General features: G+C 36.7%; 1 protein-coding gene across 2 annotated transcripts in view; it reads right to left on the reverse strand.

Annotated features, from left to right (window-relative positions):
- gpc6a (glypican 6a) overlaps positions 1-18,707 on the reverse strand; it is a 187,786-nt gene that overhangs the window by 88,912 nt on the left and 80,167 nt on the right. The gene's annotated exons all lie outside the window — the stretch shown is intronic.

Here is an 18,707-nt window from a genome sequence, read left to right on the forward strand (position 1 = left end):
ACCATATGGTCCTCAAATTAACGTCTTGCTTTAAACTTATCAGCCGCGGGCAAAGATTTATGGAAGTGCTCAGACGGATACAGGCCGGCTTGTCTTTCAACACTCCTGCAGTTCAAGCGCTCATGACACGAGGTGCTGATTATTTTTAACAGACTCTTGCTGATTGTCTGTCCTCAAACGGAGGACATTTGGATTCTGAGAATGATTTTAATGTGACTTCTTTCTTCTTCCATGAAAATCTCCAACTACTCACATTAAAGCAACAGTTCAATAACAATCATTTATAAAACCTGATTGACTTGCTTTCTTCTCTGAAATCTCTGAAATGCAATTCAATTGAATGCATCCTCGCTGAACAAAAGTAGGCCTATCTTTCTTCCTCCTTCCTTAAGTTCTTTAAAAAAAAACTAAAAAAAAACACTTGTATTCATTTTAAGTGAACCGTCTCTTTAAATAAGAAATCTAAGCAATAGTTTCCAGGTATATGTAGTTCGTAGGAAGCTCTTTCTTTTTAGTATCAAATTGAAAATTCTGCCATTTGTAAAGGCTAATTAGTTGTATCCTCGGGTCATCTGTTTATATAATCAAATGTTACCATTAAGTAGATTGATCTAGACGCTGCTTATATTGGCCCTTTTGAAAAACACCCGACAAAATAATAGTAATTACCTTCTCATCACGCTGATGGAGGCTGCTGATGATGTAAAACAACATATTCATTACTCAGTGCCGGAAAAGCCGCTTTACCCTTCAGATAATTACAATGGAGTAAATCATGCAAATACACAATCTTCACCCTTCAGCCCTCACAGCGCTGTCTATCTCTCCAGCACAAACACGACTGTAACCTCAACCCGACACCAGACGCTCTTTAATTCAGTGTTTAGGAGAGAGCGAAGTGTCAGATGTTTTTCCTGAAATGAGTCTATAGTTGTCATTCAGGAGTAGTATATATATATACAATTAATTCTGATAGCAGTTTTGATAAGATCATATTGATATTGACTTTTGATTGCAGCCTTGAGACATTGTAGAGATCTGAGATTATAATGACTGACGCTGTCTACACTGATACAGTATACAGATGTGTGTTCAGATTATAATGACTGACACTGATACACTGATACAGTATACAGATGTGTGTTCAGATTATAATGACTGACGCTGATAAACTGATACAGTATACAGATGTGTGTTCAGATTATAATGATTGATGCTGTCTACACTGATACAGTATACAGATGTGTGTTCAGATTATAATGATTGATGCTGTCTACACTGATACAGTATACAGATGTGTGTTCAGATTATAATGACTGACACTGATACAGTATACAGATGTGTGTTCAGATTATAATGACTGACACTGATACACTGATACAGTATACAGATGTGTGTTCAGATTATAATGACTGATGCTGATAAACTGATACAGTATACAGATGTGTGTTCAGATTATAATGACTGACACTGATACAGTATACAGATGTGTGTTCAGATTATAATGATTGATGCTGTCTACACTGATACAGTATACAGATGTGTGTTCAGATTATAATGACTGACACTGATACAGTATACAGATGTGTGTTCAGTTTCTGATGGACTCCACGATCTTGAGTCTGTCGACAACGGGACAAATGGAAAAGTGAACGAACGTTCATCCCATTTAAACAGCTGGCTTGCGTCTCCGTTCAGACATCACATGGATCCCAGTGTCGGAAACAAGTGGATGGTTAATTTTAATGGCACCCCGGATCACGTCAGAGAATTATACATTTGTTCGGAGCATTTTATTTCGTCAGCGAGGCACAATGTAATGGAGAGTTCACAAAGAAACTTTTGTTGATAGATGAAGCAGTCAACTGTATTAGATCTGACACCAGCTACATCACACATCACAAGTAAATATTTCATATTGCTTTGTCTGTAAATTAAGCCTTTATATGGATAATGTTTTCAAAACACTTGAAAGCACGAGCACACCTCTCCTCCACAAGACGTCTGGTTTGTACAATCCTTCATGTCTGGATCACAAACGGAAGCTCTAATTACACTCTTCCATTGTCGTGGACGTCCTCGAACGCGTCCAAACGCTTGTTTAATCAGTGCTGTTAAATCGTGAGGAACAAACACAGTGACACGAGAGATTTGGACAGATGGCTTTCTCACATTTAAAGATAAAAACTACTACCTTTTTGTGTTTTCCAAATGCAAAGAAAAAAGGGCATCTGAGGACCAGCTCGTATCAGCGTGCATCTGCTTCTTTCTGGAAACTTTCCATTTGGACTAATTGCTCGGCCTCTGCTGTTGCCTCTTTATGAAAACGTATCTCTTGATCTTATCAGAGTCACGTTAGAGCGGACATATTCATCTTCAATTGGCTTTTTAAGAGCTCATTAGAGATAAGCAATGAGAGAGATAATAAACAGACCTGAAGGATCTGTTTAACGCGCCCACATACACACACACAGGTAAAAGATGGATGTACACACAACACCCTGTACCATCTTGATTTCCTTCACTAGTGGCAAAGCCTTATTAATTCAATGGAATACTGGGAATGGAACACTAACATAGTCCAATCAAATATTGAGTAACGAAATTGTGATTTCGAAACCCAACATTTGGGTGCATTGTGTTGTGGGATACAGTACACTTTTGCGCATGTTCATCCCAGTATGCAAACATAAAATCTGCATACTGTGCACAGCCTGCATTAATAGTAAGAGTAGTATGTATGCTATTGAGATCACAGACAGCATATATGCATGGCCAACATCACATACAAAGACAAAGAAATCATGTAAGTATATGTTCTGTTCTCATTACAACAGCGAGTCCCCAGTTTCTCACTCTACTTTCGCTGCAGTCGACTGACCCATGATTACCCCTTCATTTATTTAAGTAATAATAGGCCCCAAGCGTTTCTGTGTGCCGCAGATGCTCCTTTATTCTTATAAAAAGGGAGTCAAGGACGAGTCCAGATCGAGATGGAGTCAGTTAAAAGTAATTGTTCTACGAGACACACGGTCACCATGTTCGTAATGTACCTGATGGCACGTTCCTGAATGACTGCTGCTGAGAATTACAGCAGAAACATGATAGAGATACATGATTAATGGTTAAAAGATCGCGATTTTAGACCTACATTACAATGATTTGTCAATGTTTATTAAACCTTTGTCAAGTATTATCACAGCGAACATTCAGAGAGAGCCAGAGAGAGCAGTTGTCATGTATACTGTAGGTATGAAACAGCTTCTCAAACAGTCTTTTCAACCACTCAGTATCATTTGTATGTGTTACAATAATTCAGATAATCACAGAAGTACTTGGGATGAAAGCTTATAGTTCGGATAAACAGTGATGTCTGTGGTAGCGGTCAAAATAGAGCAAATCACCCAAATAAAGAATGTATCGTTACACCAGTAAGTGGCGACTAGTGACATAAAAATGTATTTGTTATTGAATCATTCGTTCAAGAAATTCATTCAAAAACGCTGATTCATCCATTAAATGAAAGTGAATTCTTTTTTTTTCCCGAGTGAGTCACTGAATCATTCATTTACACAGATTTTTGTTTAAAAATCATTCAAATTAATGTAATATGTTTAATTAGACTGCAGCAATTAACATTTTGTAAGAACCTCTGGTAAATTAGTATTTTGTTTAGTTGTCTGTTCAGAATCAGTAGAATCGTGATTGCTATTTAAAAACAAAATATGATTCTCAATTTATCCAGAATCGTGCAGATCTACTGTATGCATTTTTTTTTATTTGATGGGGCTGCAAGTTCATTACACTCTTAGAACAGAAGATTCAATTGGGTTCTATATAGAACTCTAGGGTACTTGACTCAATTTTAAAGAACCCTTTATGCCAAAAACATTCTATATAAGGGGAAATGTCTTAAATTAATGCATAATTTCATGTTTAATTGTTATATTTTTTTTTTTTTCTAGTGATAAAGTATGTTTACGAGCTGTTTATTAAACAAAATTAACTACTTAAAACTAAATACATAAAATGATCCCATGTTGGGAACCCTAAAATGTTCTATAAATGAAGCACCTGCAGAATCTCTAAGGTTCCATATATAACCTTTTCTTTTCTTTTTGACAATTTTCTTTGCAAAACTAGGATTCCTCTGTTCAGCTTGAAAATGATGTGCAGGAAGATGTAGTGACATTATTATTAAAGTATGTCCCATCATTCAGCAGGTTTTTATTTATTCAGCTAGCCACTCCCTGTGCAGGAATGAAAAGCAGTGAATATTTTAATGCATTTTACTCAAATGACCTACATCTTTAAGGGGAAAATAATGAATGATGGTAGAAGGCTGAATTATGCATCAGCTTCTACATTCAGATTTACTTTATGTTCTGTGTAATATTACCATTCCCGGTCTGCCAGTCTTTTTATCTCTCCTGGCAATGAACACTTCTGTTGCATGAAAAATGCAGACGAAATGAATGACTGAATTATGAAAATGCTCTCAGCTGAAACAAAAACTCACAGGCACCAAGTCAAAGCACACAACGGCCATGCTAAAACTTTTATAAGGCCTCTTTGCAGCCTCGATGATTTAATCCATTCAACTACATGTTGGTTTCAGAAATACCAACCCTGAGGTCACCTCAAACACCTTCAGATGATCAAGGTTGAGGCATCAAGCATGCAGCCACATTATTACAGAGAAAATCACACTGCGATCCATTCAGAGACACATGTGGAGCACAAAGGCTTTCCCTGATGCACAAAAGATGATGTTAAAATGTGAAAGCTACTGCTAACTTTGCAGATGTGAGAAAATCATCTCCTACATCTGCTAAATTGAAAAGAATAAACAATGCACTTGAACGACTACCAACAGAGACGGATCATTTACAGTGTTTCACACACCGGTCTCATGTTTTCCACCTCCAACGCTGCTCGCAAAATCAAATATTATCAGTTATCAATTTTAATGTCAATGTTATTTGCTTATGAGACATTTGATGTCACGGACGTTCAAAAACCTGCAGCTTTGGCGCATTTTAAATTTGAGAGCCATGTCACTAAAGATCTCTTCAGTGTCTCTCCTGTTTTTCCAGAAACAAGATTCAATGGAGAGTAAATGGAGACTTTTGATTAAGAAAAAGACCAGTAATCTCTGAGTAGTGTTAAAAAGAATATTGCTTAAAAAAAAAAAAAAAAAAAAGGTGTATTATATTATATTATATTCTAAATACATATTTTATCAATTTATAATATAATATAATATAATATAATATAATATAATATAATATAATATAATATTCAAAAACCTGCAATTTTTTCACCTACCTCCAATTTAAACAGGCCACCAAAGTCCATTGCTTTCACACCCTGGGTTCACTGAATTATGTCAGAAAAGAGTCATTTCGGTCCATAAAGGCTATTTCTCAGCTGTTTAAGCACCACGGAGTTGTGTGAAGCGTCTACGTGGGTCACATTAACTGTGAGGAAAGGCTGAAACCGCAGACGTAGGTAAGCTGAGCATAATTAATTGAGCCTCACACAGGCTAATTGAGAGTGGGGAAAATAATTTGAAAGGCCATTACCTTCATGTCACATGCAATCACATCAGCTCTCTGTTGTTTAAGCTTTGTGAGTATTATAATCTGACGGTTGAAATGCCGCGATAACTAAAACCTGATGAAATGATGACTAGCAGCAATTATTAGCATGCAATATTCTGAATGGAAATAATAAGATCAAATAATGCTTACTTTACCCATTATGGATGACTGGTCATCAGAAAACCTTGCATTTTAATGCTGGTGTCCTCCCCTGCCTAACAAACTTCCTTAGAACAGTCATAGTTATACTAGCAAAAAAACAGTTCTAACCAGTATAAAACAGCCTATATTACCATTGATAATGCATACTAGTCTTACAAACATAGTAAAGTGATGGTACTAGAGCTCAGTGAGGGTATCTGATGGTAATACCATGGGACTTTGATATAAAATGTTTTATTCCCTACTCATAAACAATCCAATAAGAAAGAAAAATCACAAATGGTTTCTCTTTAATGGTTTCTCTCCATTTTATTAAATTCAGATAAAACGGAGGTATTACTTATTGGTCCAAAAAACTGCCCACAAAACCTCTTACAATACAACTTTAATTTAGAAGGATGTCCTGTTACTTTATCCACTACAGTAAAAGACTTGGGTGTTATACTAGACCGCAACTTGTCTTTCGAAAATCATATTTCATATGTTACAAGAACATCCTTTTTCCACCTTAGAAACATTGCTAAACTACGTAACATGCTATCTGTTTCTGATGCAGAAAAGTTAGTTCATGCATTCATGACCTCGAGACTAGATTACTGTAATGCTTTATTAGCTGGTTACCCTGCATCCTCAATAAACAAGCTACAGTTAGTCCAAAATGCAGCCGCTAGAGAAAATATGATCATATAACACCAATTCTATCATCTCTACACTGGTTACCTATTAAGTTCCGTATCAATTACAAAGTATTACAACTGACCTATAAAGCCCTAAATGGTTTAGCTCCTGGGTATTTAACAGAACTTCTATCGCCCTACAATTCATTGCGCTCTTTAAGATCACTAAATTTGAGGCTTCTGATCATTCCTAGGATATCTAAGTCCACTAAAGGAGGGAGGGCGTTTTCATATTTAGCTCCTAAACTGTGGAATGGCCTTCCTGATATTGTTCGAGGCTCAGACTCGCTGTCCCAGTTTAAAACTAGATTAAAGACGCATCTCTTTAGCCAATCATTCACATAATACTTACCTTTTATACTACAGTTGAATCGGATCGAATGCATTCATATTATGAACAGCAGCTATGCTAATTATTTCTTATCTGCTTTTCTGTTGTTATCTCGGGACGCTAGTAAATAGAGTTTGTCAGCTCCAGTTTGTATCCAGCCTCTCATGGAAACTTCAGATGCCCTAACACCTGTGAAGAGACGACTCGACGCCTATGAAGAGACGACTCGACGCTGGCGATGTGTTATGCCCTAAATCAATACATGATTAACTAACTGTATTTTTCTATGTACATTTCTGAAATGCACTTTCTGTAAAGCTGCTTTGAAACAATATGTATTGTGTACAAATAAATTTGAATTGAATTTATTTTAATGTTAAGAAATGCCCTGCCAGTGCCATTGTATCACCATGGTACTATCTAAAAAATATATAATATATATATATATATATATATATATATATATATATATATATATATATATATATATATATATATTATATGTATATGTATATGTATATGTATATGCATATGTATTTAACATAATTTAAAAAGAAAATAATTTTCAATATATTATATGATACATGCATATAATATATTTGGTAAAGAAATACCTAAAAAAAAAATATATATAATAAAATAATAATAATAAAAAAAATGAATAAAAACACATTTGGAGTGCAAATGTAAATACTGTTGTGAATGACTATAGTTTTGACGCCCTCTATAAAACATTCTGTGGTTGTATCACTGTATATTTCAAAATGTCTAATTCTACACCACCGCTGAATCCATTAGAACATGTGGCTTCACACTGCACAGGAAAATTCATCTCACTCCAGCTGTCTATGTATAATTCATCACAGGGATGCTCTGCGATTCACGCTCCACTTTAAACCACAACTAACCCTGTGGCGCTACTCGCTGTAATAACCTCATAAAACGTCTTTGTTCATCTCCCAGTGTCTGTGGGCAGTAAAACCCGACGGAGGTCGCCGGGACTGCGGTTGCTGAAGGACGATGCTCTACGTAAATTGCAGAGACTGTGGTTATCGATCCGCACATCAGAAACAGTCACCTATTAGAGTGATTGACGGTGAAAGGGCTTGTTGCTCTTAACAGGAATGTCCTGAAAACAAACACAGGTCGTGGATTTCAGCCAGCATGAATACAAATGTCTGTCAAAGCCCTGAGATTAGAAAGGTGTCTTCTGTTGGCCGTGTATGGGCTTATTTATGTATTTCTTGCTGAAAGGATACTTTCTAGTGCATTCTCTCTCTGCCAATCTATATTTCAATATTTGGCTTAAATATGGCCCGTCTAGCAGGCGCTCTAAGAGGTTTGTTTTCGAGCTGTCCAAGCCCAATGAGAACCAATGGTGTTACACATCAACTCTCTGAAATATCGTGATGTAGAGGTCTCGACAGCACTGACCCATTTAATGCTCTCTACCTCCAGCCATCATGAAATGCACCATATAAATATACTATGAATAGATACTTATACAGTATACAAAGTACTTAGTACACAATTAACATGTCTCAATATCATTGAATTAGATAAATATACACTCTAAAAAATGCTGGGTTGTTTCAACCCATGTTTTGGTCAAATATGGACAAACCCAACCGTTGGTTTGATTTCGTAACAATTGGGTTTGTCCATATTTGACCCAAACATGGGTTGAAACAACCCAGCATTTTTAGAGTGGATGGATGAATTGATGGATGGATGGGCAGAAAGAATGATAGATGGATAGAACGAACAAAAATACGAATGATAGAACGATAGATATAACGATAGAACAATAGACAGGTAGACAGACAGATGGATGGATGGATGGATGGATGGATGGATGGACAGTAGACATACGGATAGATAGATAGATAGATAGATAGATAGATAGATAGATAGATAGATAGATAGATAGATAGATAGATAGATAGATAGATAGATAGATAGATAGATAGATAGATAGATAGATAGATAGATGGATGATGGATGGACGGATGGACGGATGGATGGATGGATATATGATTTTACAACATATCACTTTTTAAGCTTATCTGTCATTACCAAATGTAGGACATTTTTCCAAGAAACGTCAGAATGTGTATTTCCTCCAGCAGTTCTGCCTCGTCTGAGAGTGTTTCTGCCGTGCAGAGCTGTGAACTCAAACTCACGCTGCTTTATCATTTCATCCTCGGGGAGACGATTCAGATGGTGCCAACATTACGTTTATCATAGCGTAATGTGATTATTACCCATATTAATTACTGGCAATGATATGAAACCACAAACTGAACTGTTTTTTTTATTTTTATTTTTTTATTTTTTTTTATACAGCATCATAAACAAGCCTGTCCAACTCCTCTCCTGTCGATCCAGCATGTGACTCGCTTGTGCATCACCATAGCAACAGCTGAGAAGTATGGATTGGTCTTAAACAAACTACCCACATTAATCACACCTCGAGTTATTTACTAAACATGCAAATGTGCAAAGAAACATATTAGCAGTCTGAGCGACAGAAACCACCGTGAGAAACATCTAGAAATATAGTGAACATACAATGAAAAACATCACAGTTACATAAACTTCTGCATGGACTGTATGCCTATATACAGTATATACTGAATGATATGCTGTTATTTATTTTGGAAGTCATATTTCATAGTGAGTGTCAAGCTACAAAAAGGACAAAGCAAAATATCATAAAAGTACATTTGACATCTGTTATATATAGCATTATGCAGTGCATTTTCACATGGAAAACCATTAAATGGCCCTAAAACGACAAAGAAAGGAATGTTTTGTAGAATGCAAAAAAAAAAAAAAAAATACTATTGAAATGCGATGAGCTATTTAGGAAATAATTAAATTATTCATCAGAGGAGCAAATCTTAATATATCAGGACATGTGAATAGCTCTGATCTACATCTTGTAGTTGAATTAATTATCTCTGCAGTAATAACTAGTCTTTATCATATCACTAGGAATATTAAATAATAATTCTTCACCTTACCACATCACAGCAGGCTAAATTACTTTTTCATACATTTGCTCCTTCAAAAAAGTCCAATAAGCTTTATGCTGCCAGGAAACATAATCCACGAACCTGAAATGATGTTCACTTCCGTACATTTGATTATGTGAGAATAATGCTGCTTGAACAGATTTATTTCAATAGTTTGCGTCACCTTCTCCTGCTTTATTGCGCATTTTAAGCCCATTTATACCATTCCCAATGACTTTTCTCCATTCCACCCATCAGTGAGAGATACGCTGAAATTAGGCCCGAGTCCATTCAGCCATAATTAGGATGAATAATTAATATGAATCTTCAGAGTGACCTTTCTACGGTTCAACCAGTAATACTGTAACATGAAAAATATCATTTAAATACTAAAGACTGCCTTTCTCACCTTGTCCTGTAATAATTTGTGCCAAGCAAGTGTGAACAGGTGATCATATTTTATCCCGTTTCATTTCTAGAGACTCCGTTAAAATTTTAAATCAAGAGGAAACTTTAAGAAGAGCTCAGCTGGCAGTCATTCAGCATTTTCTCACTTCAGTGACACGCTGCGAAGAAGTGGTTTATAAAGATTCGACTTACAAAGGGCACTAGTAGAAGTTCTCTGTTTTAGCACGGCAGATTGAAGATGATGTTCATTCATCTAACGTCTCTTCACAAACTAATAATTAGTGGTGCTTGCTAAGGTGATAAGCACTATGCTTTTGCTCAGACTTGGTGCTGAATGAGGAAACGACACCTCAAATCATGCGGCTTGTTGAGGAGAGCTGTATTATTATGTTACTAGGCAATCAGGAAATATGAAAAACTCTCATTGAATTACACTGAAGAGCGACCTGAGTCATGTATAAAGAGCAGAAAATCTTGGGCAGGCAACCGCTCACAACTACCTTAGCATCGTGCATTGCAGGTGTAGAACTCACTGACATTTTCTTTAGAAAACATCAAATCTAGTTCAACTTACAAGGACACTTGTACAAAAATAAAAAAATAAGATATCGACTCTATTCAGAAATCAAACATATGGACACTAAGACAAATCACCCAAACATTTACCATATTCTCACTATACGTTTGCTATAGACAAGGAGTGTCATAGACATGTCATGTGGAACGATTACATTTGCTGAATGAGTTCTTGAGTTCTATCATGCTTGCCAGCTAGAGGCATAAATAATTGCATGAATAAAAAAAATGAATTGCATAAATAAAAATAAAAGAATAAATAAAAATGCATAAATAAATAAATGCAACTTGTCCATTTATTAAAAAATAAAATAAATAAATAAAGTTTAAAAAAAAACAAAAAAACAAACAAACAAATAATAAACTCTTAAATGTATTGTGATGCATGTTATAGCTTGTGTATTACTATGCCAGAACAACACACTGCATTTTTCTACTTTTTCACTTTTTTGCAACATTGACAAAATAAACTGACAAAAAAATATTAGCAATACATGTCTCCACTAAATGATTATTGGATATATTAATACTGATTATGTACTGTCTGAGTTTTGCAAAACAAACCTTGCACATAATTGGCCATCAATCCTGATCTAAATGCTCCAATTCTGTTGTTGTAAAACCAAACACTGTGAATATATGAGTCTAAATCTCATCACAACACTTCTACAGGATGTCAAAATCATGTTTTTTTTAAACATCATCATTAATAACGAAATCTGCCAGGCAAAAGTTGCACTTCAAATTAAATTTGAGCTCTTTACATACAGTAGTGCGCCACCTGACAACAAAACAACTGAACATATGAAAGATGCCCTTCGAAAATTAAGTGTCTGATATCACAGCCCTCAAAATAGCAGTCCAAAGTGTAATAAACAGACTGTGGCATCAGATTCAGCATCTCAGATGGAGGACGATGACGTGTCGGAGAGAAAGCAGCCGCTTGTGAGACAAACTGAGCTTCTGACGGCCGTCGCTGGATTTAGGTCTCCCGCAAACAGCCTCAATTCACTCTAATTAAATTAGTGTGACACCCGAGATGTGGCTCATTATGTAGTGTTTCCTCATGGGCGTCAGCGTGTGCGTGGGTGCAGATATGATGAGACTCGGTCCCAACGCATCCAGTTTATTACCAAGATATCACAGACAACTGCACATCATGTGCTACTGATCCGTGTGCATTTCGTTTTTGAGGAATACCTAAAAATACAATCCAGGGAAGTCAATTAAAGAAGAAGATACAAGTTTATCATCACAGGCTGCATGCAATAACATACAGCCCGATCAGTGTAGTTTGATTCAAATGACTCTTTTAAGCAGGCTCTTTTTAAATACATCAAAAACATACAGCACAGATGATGTAATCCAATTCACAAATGACTAAACTTCAGAATAAATTAAATTGGTTCTCTTTAGTGAATCAGAAACAGCTCAACCAGAGGAGTCCGGTTATGAACAGATATACGTATGAGCTGCTCCTTTTAATAAATCATTCAAAAACCACCAAATCACCAACGAGTTATTGGAGTCTGGCAATCAAAACTTTCAATCAGTGCTGTTATCATTCATTATAACTAAAACTATTAATAACAATCGCTGTCAGTAGTTGAGATGAAGTTGAAATGTACAGTAATAAAATAGTTTGCTTTTAAAGTGAACTACAAAAATGATTAAAACTGTAATAAAATCAATTTGATTAAAGCTAAATAATAAAATAAAAAAATTAAAAAAAAATTATGTGCTTTCATAATGTGAAAGCACATTTAAAAAAAGTGAAAGCACAACATTTAAAATACACAAATAAAAGCTAATTTTAAAAAATTAGAATATATAGCCTATATATATATTTTTTTTATAAATATATAAATATTTAGCTTTTATTTGTGTATTTTAAATTTTGTATAAAATATAAACACTATAATAGCATATCAATATTATTCAAGTAACACTGTATTCAATGATTTGATTAACAATGATATGTTAAAATATGTATGTAAAGAAATACGGTCAAATGAATTGTTGAGAACTTGATTCTAATCAAATCAAACCAGAAAGTCTGTATCATAAAACCTATGGTTAAGCGAGTTAAAAAGACTCAAAGACGGGTCAAAGTTCTGCCAAAGTTCATAATATAAATATACAGTTACTGAGTTTTATGACACAAACTTCCAAAAAGTTTTGCCATTCCCTGCAGTGCAATATTTCAAAGAAGCCACTGGAAATACCCAGATGCCCCATGCCTCAGTGAAAGTGTGACTCTCTGCTCACTAATTGCTCGCTGGAATGGTGTGATATCACTTACAGACTCATTAGAAGTAAAGACACAATCTGCTGGAGGTTGCCAAAGTGTTAAGACTCGGTTTTGTTGTTGTTGTTGTTTGTGTGCAACCAGTGATTCATTACCTGAAGAAGAGATGACAATTGTGCGCATTAATTCAACACTTGCCAATTATGCAGATTTCGTTCCTCTTGTTGCAGATGCCATCGCGTGTAGATATAAGAGCAGGACGGGCGGTCTTTGGGGACAGAGTTTGTTATTTATTCCACGCTCTGAATAGATGTTTACGGCACATGAGAACTGATCCGATAATGACCAAAAGCCTTGTGGGCCGATATGGAGAAGTAATTCAGTGAGTTTTGGATGAGGGTTTGGTGAAGAAAAAAATATGGAAAAGGCGTACGTGTCATACAAACATGGACATCCCCATGCAAACTGCACACAAAAACAGCAAGATGCACACATCTCATTTGCATTTGCGTGCATTCAAATGTGGTGTATCGTGGCAGGTTTGACGTCAATAACAAGAAGCAATGGAGTCGTTGACATCGAACCTGGCGTGACACGTCTTGGGGAGATATATTTGGATGTGTGTGAATGCACTGGCCTGACGGTGAATAAAACATGACAGAATTTTCAGTTTTGGCTGAACAATTCATTCAACAAGTGACTGAGAAAGAACTAGTCACTAGATTCAGTGCAAGAAAATAAGATCTCTGTTCATTTTGCTCTCTGACTATGCAGTTTCGGATTTAAAGATGCAACAGCAAAGATGGTAGCATGAACATCTGTCATTGAAATGAATGGGAAAGCTCTCTCCAGGTAATGTAGCCCCTCCATTTATGTTTGTAGTAAAAAGTCTGGCTATGCAAGTCTAGCATAGCAAGAGCAAAAATAAAAATGCAATTTGTTTCCGGCTAATAGTGCCGAAAATACGCATCTTATGAAGCCTGTACCCACCAAGACGTCATTCATAACAATATTTCACAATGTCTGGGCATCAAAATAAGTCGTTAAAGAATGCGGCCTGCCGCTCGGCTGATGATAATAAATGGGGCGGCAGTGTTAGTGTCAGCGAAATGACCGATGGCCGGCTATTGGACCTTGCTGTGGATTTGGTGAGTGGTGATTGATGAGTTTCTCCATTGTAATCAGACCGCAGACATCTGCAGCTCCTCACGCCGTGAACAAAAAACACAAGGATGTGCAGATGCGACGCATTACTGCTGTGTTTAATGGAGATTTATGGGACAAAACGTGCAAACCTGACAGACCCCTGGAAAGGGATGCAGGAGGATCAATTTTGATTAACTGACATCAGAACAACACATTTATGAGATATGCCAATTAATTGCAGTCATTTTAAATATATTATAATATAGGGGTCTGCCAGGTTTGTTAGATAGATAGATAGATAGATAGATAGATAGATAGATAGATAGATAGATAGATAGATAGATAGATAGATAGATAGATAGATAGATAGATAGATAGATAGATAGATAGATAGATAGATAGATAGATAGATAGATAGAAGCTGATTTTTTTTCATAAAATAAAACAAACAATGCATAAATGCATAAATAAATACATCAGACCTTCTGATTGTTTTCATAAATAAATAAATACATAAATAAATACATAAAAATTATTGTATTTTTAAATATATATCATTATGATATCAATGATATTCTAATTTTAGGATGGATGGATGGATGGAATTATTGATGGGAAAAATGTTACAAACAAATAAGGTACACATTTATGTGACGTTCCTCTTATTCTGTCCATCATGTGGCTGATTGTTCCTCCAGAGAAAGGTTCAGCTGCAGGAAGGATGTTTCCCACCGTCCATCAGCCCCAGCTTCAACTGTGCTAGCCGCATGCTAGCATCAACACAGTCTTCTCCATATTCATTAGAGAGAGGCAGGCGGCAGTGGAGCAGTGCATCATGGGGTGAATACCTAAAAGCCTCTGACACACCGGCCTCAGCTTTGATCCGTCTCGAGCACTGCTCTCAGGCGACACCACAATTAAAGAGCGATGACGTGCACAATGCTCAACAACTCCGCATCTCCCTCACACACCGCCACATCGATTTCTGTTCCTCTCCCTGCAAAACCAATGCATGGAGCATCGCTCATTGAAGCTGACAGGGAGAATGTGAGGTCACGAAATGAAACCACTCCCTCTTTACAGTGATATAGGAGACAATTTACCAGAGCTCCATCCATCACACCACGACAACTTATTCATATGGCGGCGTATCGTATATAGTATATGTTCCCCCACTAACAGCAGGGTGAATATCAGCTCACATTCTGAGTTTGAATACTGCCAATGTTTTATGCATACAACTGACAAACCAGATTACGTGGAAACTCGTCTGTTTATGAGACAGAGGTGGACTACCAATGCAAATACACAAACCAACACAAAGAGACAAATATTGAAACAAAACCATGGATTTCTCTTGGAAACAACAGACATTTCAGTGTTTGTTTCAGCTAATTTGCACTCGATGGATGGATGGATGGATGGATGGATGAGATGAGATGAGATATGAAATTGCTGATGTTTCTTACATCTCTAACTACCTTGTATCATGTCAACGTGTGGGCCGGCTTTAGAATATCATTAACTGGGGAGTCTCAAGAGAAGCCAGGTTATTCCGGTATATGTTTCTTTTGATATGAAAAATTGGGTACATTTAGCAATAAAGCAGGTGAATTATGTGTATGATGTATATTACGATGTTATGATGAGCTATATGCTCATATAAGTTGCTCCAAGCGTTTCTAAGGATACTGATTTCTAGAAGGCAGCTGTCTGACTCAGAGATGGTGAACAGGAACATGGTTTGTGTAAAATTAGCAACACATTATCAGCTGTTTGATAACGTAGTCAAGCAAAAGGCTAATCATTTAAATTACCGCTATGTTTCCGAGGTCGTAGAGAGCGATACATAAAACGCATTACCTTTCTGATACATCAGCTTGTAGACAAGCCTGTATAATTCACTCTTCCACTTCTTCCATTCTTTATTCCACAAAATTTGGTTGAATTAAACCAGTATTTCCACTTGCCATTGTGTAGCATTACTACAGTAAAGTGGATCTCTGAGCTGGTGTGAGTGAGTGGAGGCGGGTCTCATTTGCATATTAATGGTTCCACGTATACTAGGTGAAGCAAGGGTGTAGAGTTACATTCAAGCTATTTTAAGATACAAATAATTTTTTTCACAGGATTTTTGGGAGCACGGCAGGATGAAAATGCAGACCTGTTCTGCGATCTGGAAATGACAGGAAGGTCCTGACTCGCGGTGGGGCGCTCAGGTCTCATCAAGAGTTGGCCACACAGAACCGTACAGACTGCCTGGCCAAACTCCCAGTCCCAAGTCAACGCCCCAGATGCACTAATTAAAAGCCTCCTTGCTGCCATTTTGCTTTATGGCCACTGCCAAGTTGGATGATGTTCCAATACCCAATGGAGCACATAAGGCGGGAATTGAGTCCCCATGAGCTTGATGAGCTGTAGATCATTACTGGGTGAGGATACTTTCATAAACATATGGGTAATATGGAGTCTGCCTTTAATTAGGGAGTAAAGACTTCTTGATTTTTAAATTCAACTTGTTTTAATTGTTTTCCAGTGAAAAAAAAAAAACAAGATTTTCCTGAGAAGCAACACTGAATGACCCGATCCGAGGCTTTTCGCAACATAAACACTTCAAATCTAGTCAGAGACTCCCCAATCCCAAATCGTAAATCAGTCAGATCAGGCTTCCTCCGACGGATACCCACAATACCCAATGAGAGCGTGCAAGCTCATCACCAACTGGATGTCACATGCTTTTATAGCTGAAGCATGGCAGCCACAAACATGTAACGAAAGTGGAGTCTAGAATCATGCAACGTCTGCATCCATTAGGGTTATCCAGTTTGCTTCTAGAAATAATTAATTTCCAACTCAGCTCCAGCTCCAGCTGCAAACTGGATAAGCTGTGTCCATAGCGTCACATTTGATCAGGCGAGTTTCTGTGAGATCTTGTGTCAGTGAAATTGCAATTGTGAAATTGTAACTACAATCATTGGATTCCCAGTTTTATGTGTAATTTCCATGTAAAAACTGTATTTTATCCCCTAACCAAAACCCTAAACCAGAAAACTTTCAGCATTTTTACATTTACCAAAAAACATCACTTAGTATGATTTATAAGCTATTTTCCTCAATGAGACCAAAAAATGGCACCACAAGGACAAGGACTTGCCATTATTGTGGGGACATTTTGTCCCCATGTAGGGTTTAACTGAACTACACACACACACACACACACACACACGTGTGTTGGCAACATTCCTGGAAACCACTACAGATTGTCGAATTTTTAAACACAGTATACACTATTACAATCTCTGCCTAAAGGAACAGAATATCCATTTACAAACACTGAACGGTCATCATTTACTCATGAAATACACCCACAGACCTGCTGAAGTTTCAAATGAGTCCAGAATGATGCCTCGTGCCAGAAATCTATATGTGTTTTGTCTTGGCTTTCATAATAAAAAATCCCATTCAGTCACATCAATTATGAAGACAGACATTTATTAATGAAAGCTTTGGATAAATATTTCAATGGGGAATCTCATTTTAAATGTCCAGGGGAAATAGCCTGTAGTGTTTTGTGTTAATGATTTACAGACATGCTCTCTTTGACTCTGTGTTATATTCAATTTGAGCCATGAATGTCAGATGATGAGACATGCAGGCGTGCATTATCATGACCTTTAATGGATCGAAAATGGGAGGCTTGTATGCTTGTACCATGATTTACTCAAACATAATAGGAGATTTATTCAGTATTTAGGGCCTGTAGTATGTGTCATGTACAGTGGACGCTTAACTCAATGTCTGAATGTCACTACATTAGATTAAAAAAAAATCAAACCAAGTGACATTTATATTAAAGAAAGTACACTTTAAAATGCTAAACATTTCGAAATGTCTAGAAGATTGATGGAGATCGCTAAAAAATGGCATTATCACTGTTATATTACATTTAGATAGAATGATAGAACGGATGGATGGATGGATGGATGGATGGATGGATGGATGGATGGATGGATGGATGGATGGATGGATGGATAAGAAAGATAAGATGGATGGATGGATGGATGGATGGATGGATGGATGGATGGATGGATGGATGGATGGATGGATGATGGATGGATGGATGGATGGATAAGAAAGATAAGATGGATGGATGGATGGATGGATGGATGGATGGATAAGAAAGATAAGATGGATGGATGGATGGATAGATGGATAGATGTATAGATAGATAGATAGATAGATAGATAGATAGATAGATAGATAGATAGATAGATAGATAGATAGATAGATAGATAGATAGATAGATAGATAGATAGATAGATAGATAGAGAACATTCTCAACAGGTAAACATTGAAGTAATGCGTTTTCTGCTTTTGAGGCCCTCATCATAAATAAAGACATGAACATCAGCTAAAGCTCCCATGCCTTCAAGTACAAAGGCTATACAAGAATTCAAAGTGAAAGGGACAAGTTTGCGCCGCTACAGTTCTCCAGACGCCCAAAGTCATTGAGCTGTTTCCAGCTGTGAAGACGCCATC

This window comes from Abramis brama (assembly GCF_963993115.1).
Source record: "Abramis brama genome assembly, chromosome: 2".
In the NCBI taxonomy this organism is placed as follows: domain Eukaryota; kingdom Metazoa; phylum Chordata; class Actinopteri; order Cypriniformes; family Leuciscidae; genus Abramis; species Abramis brama.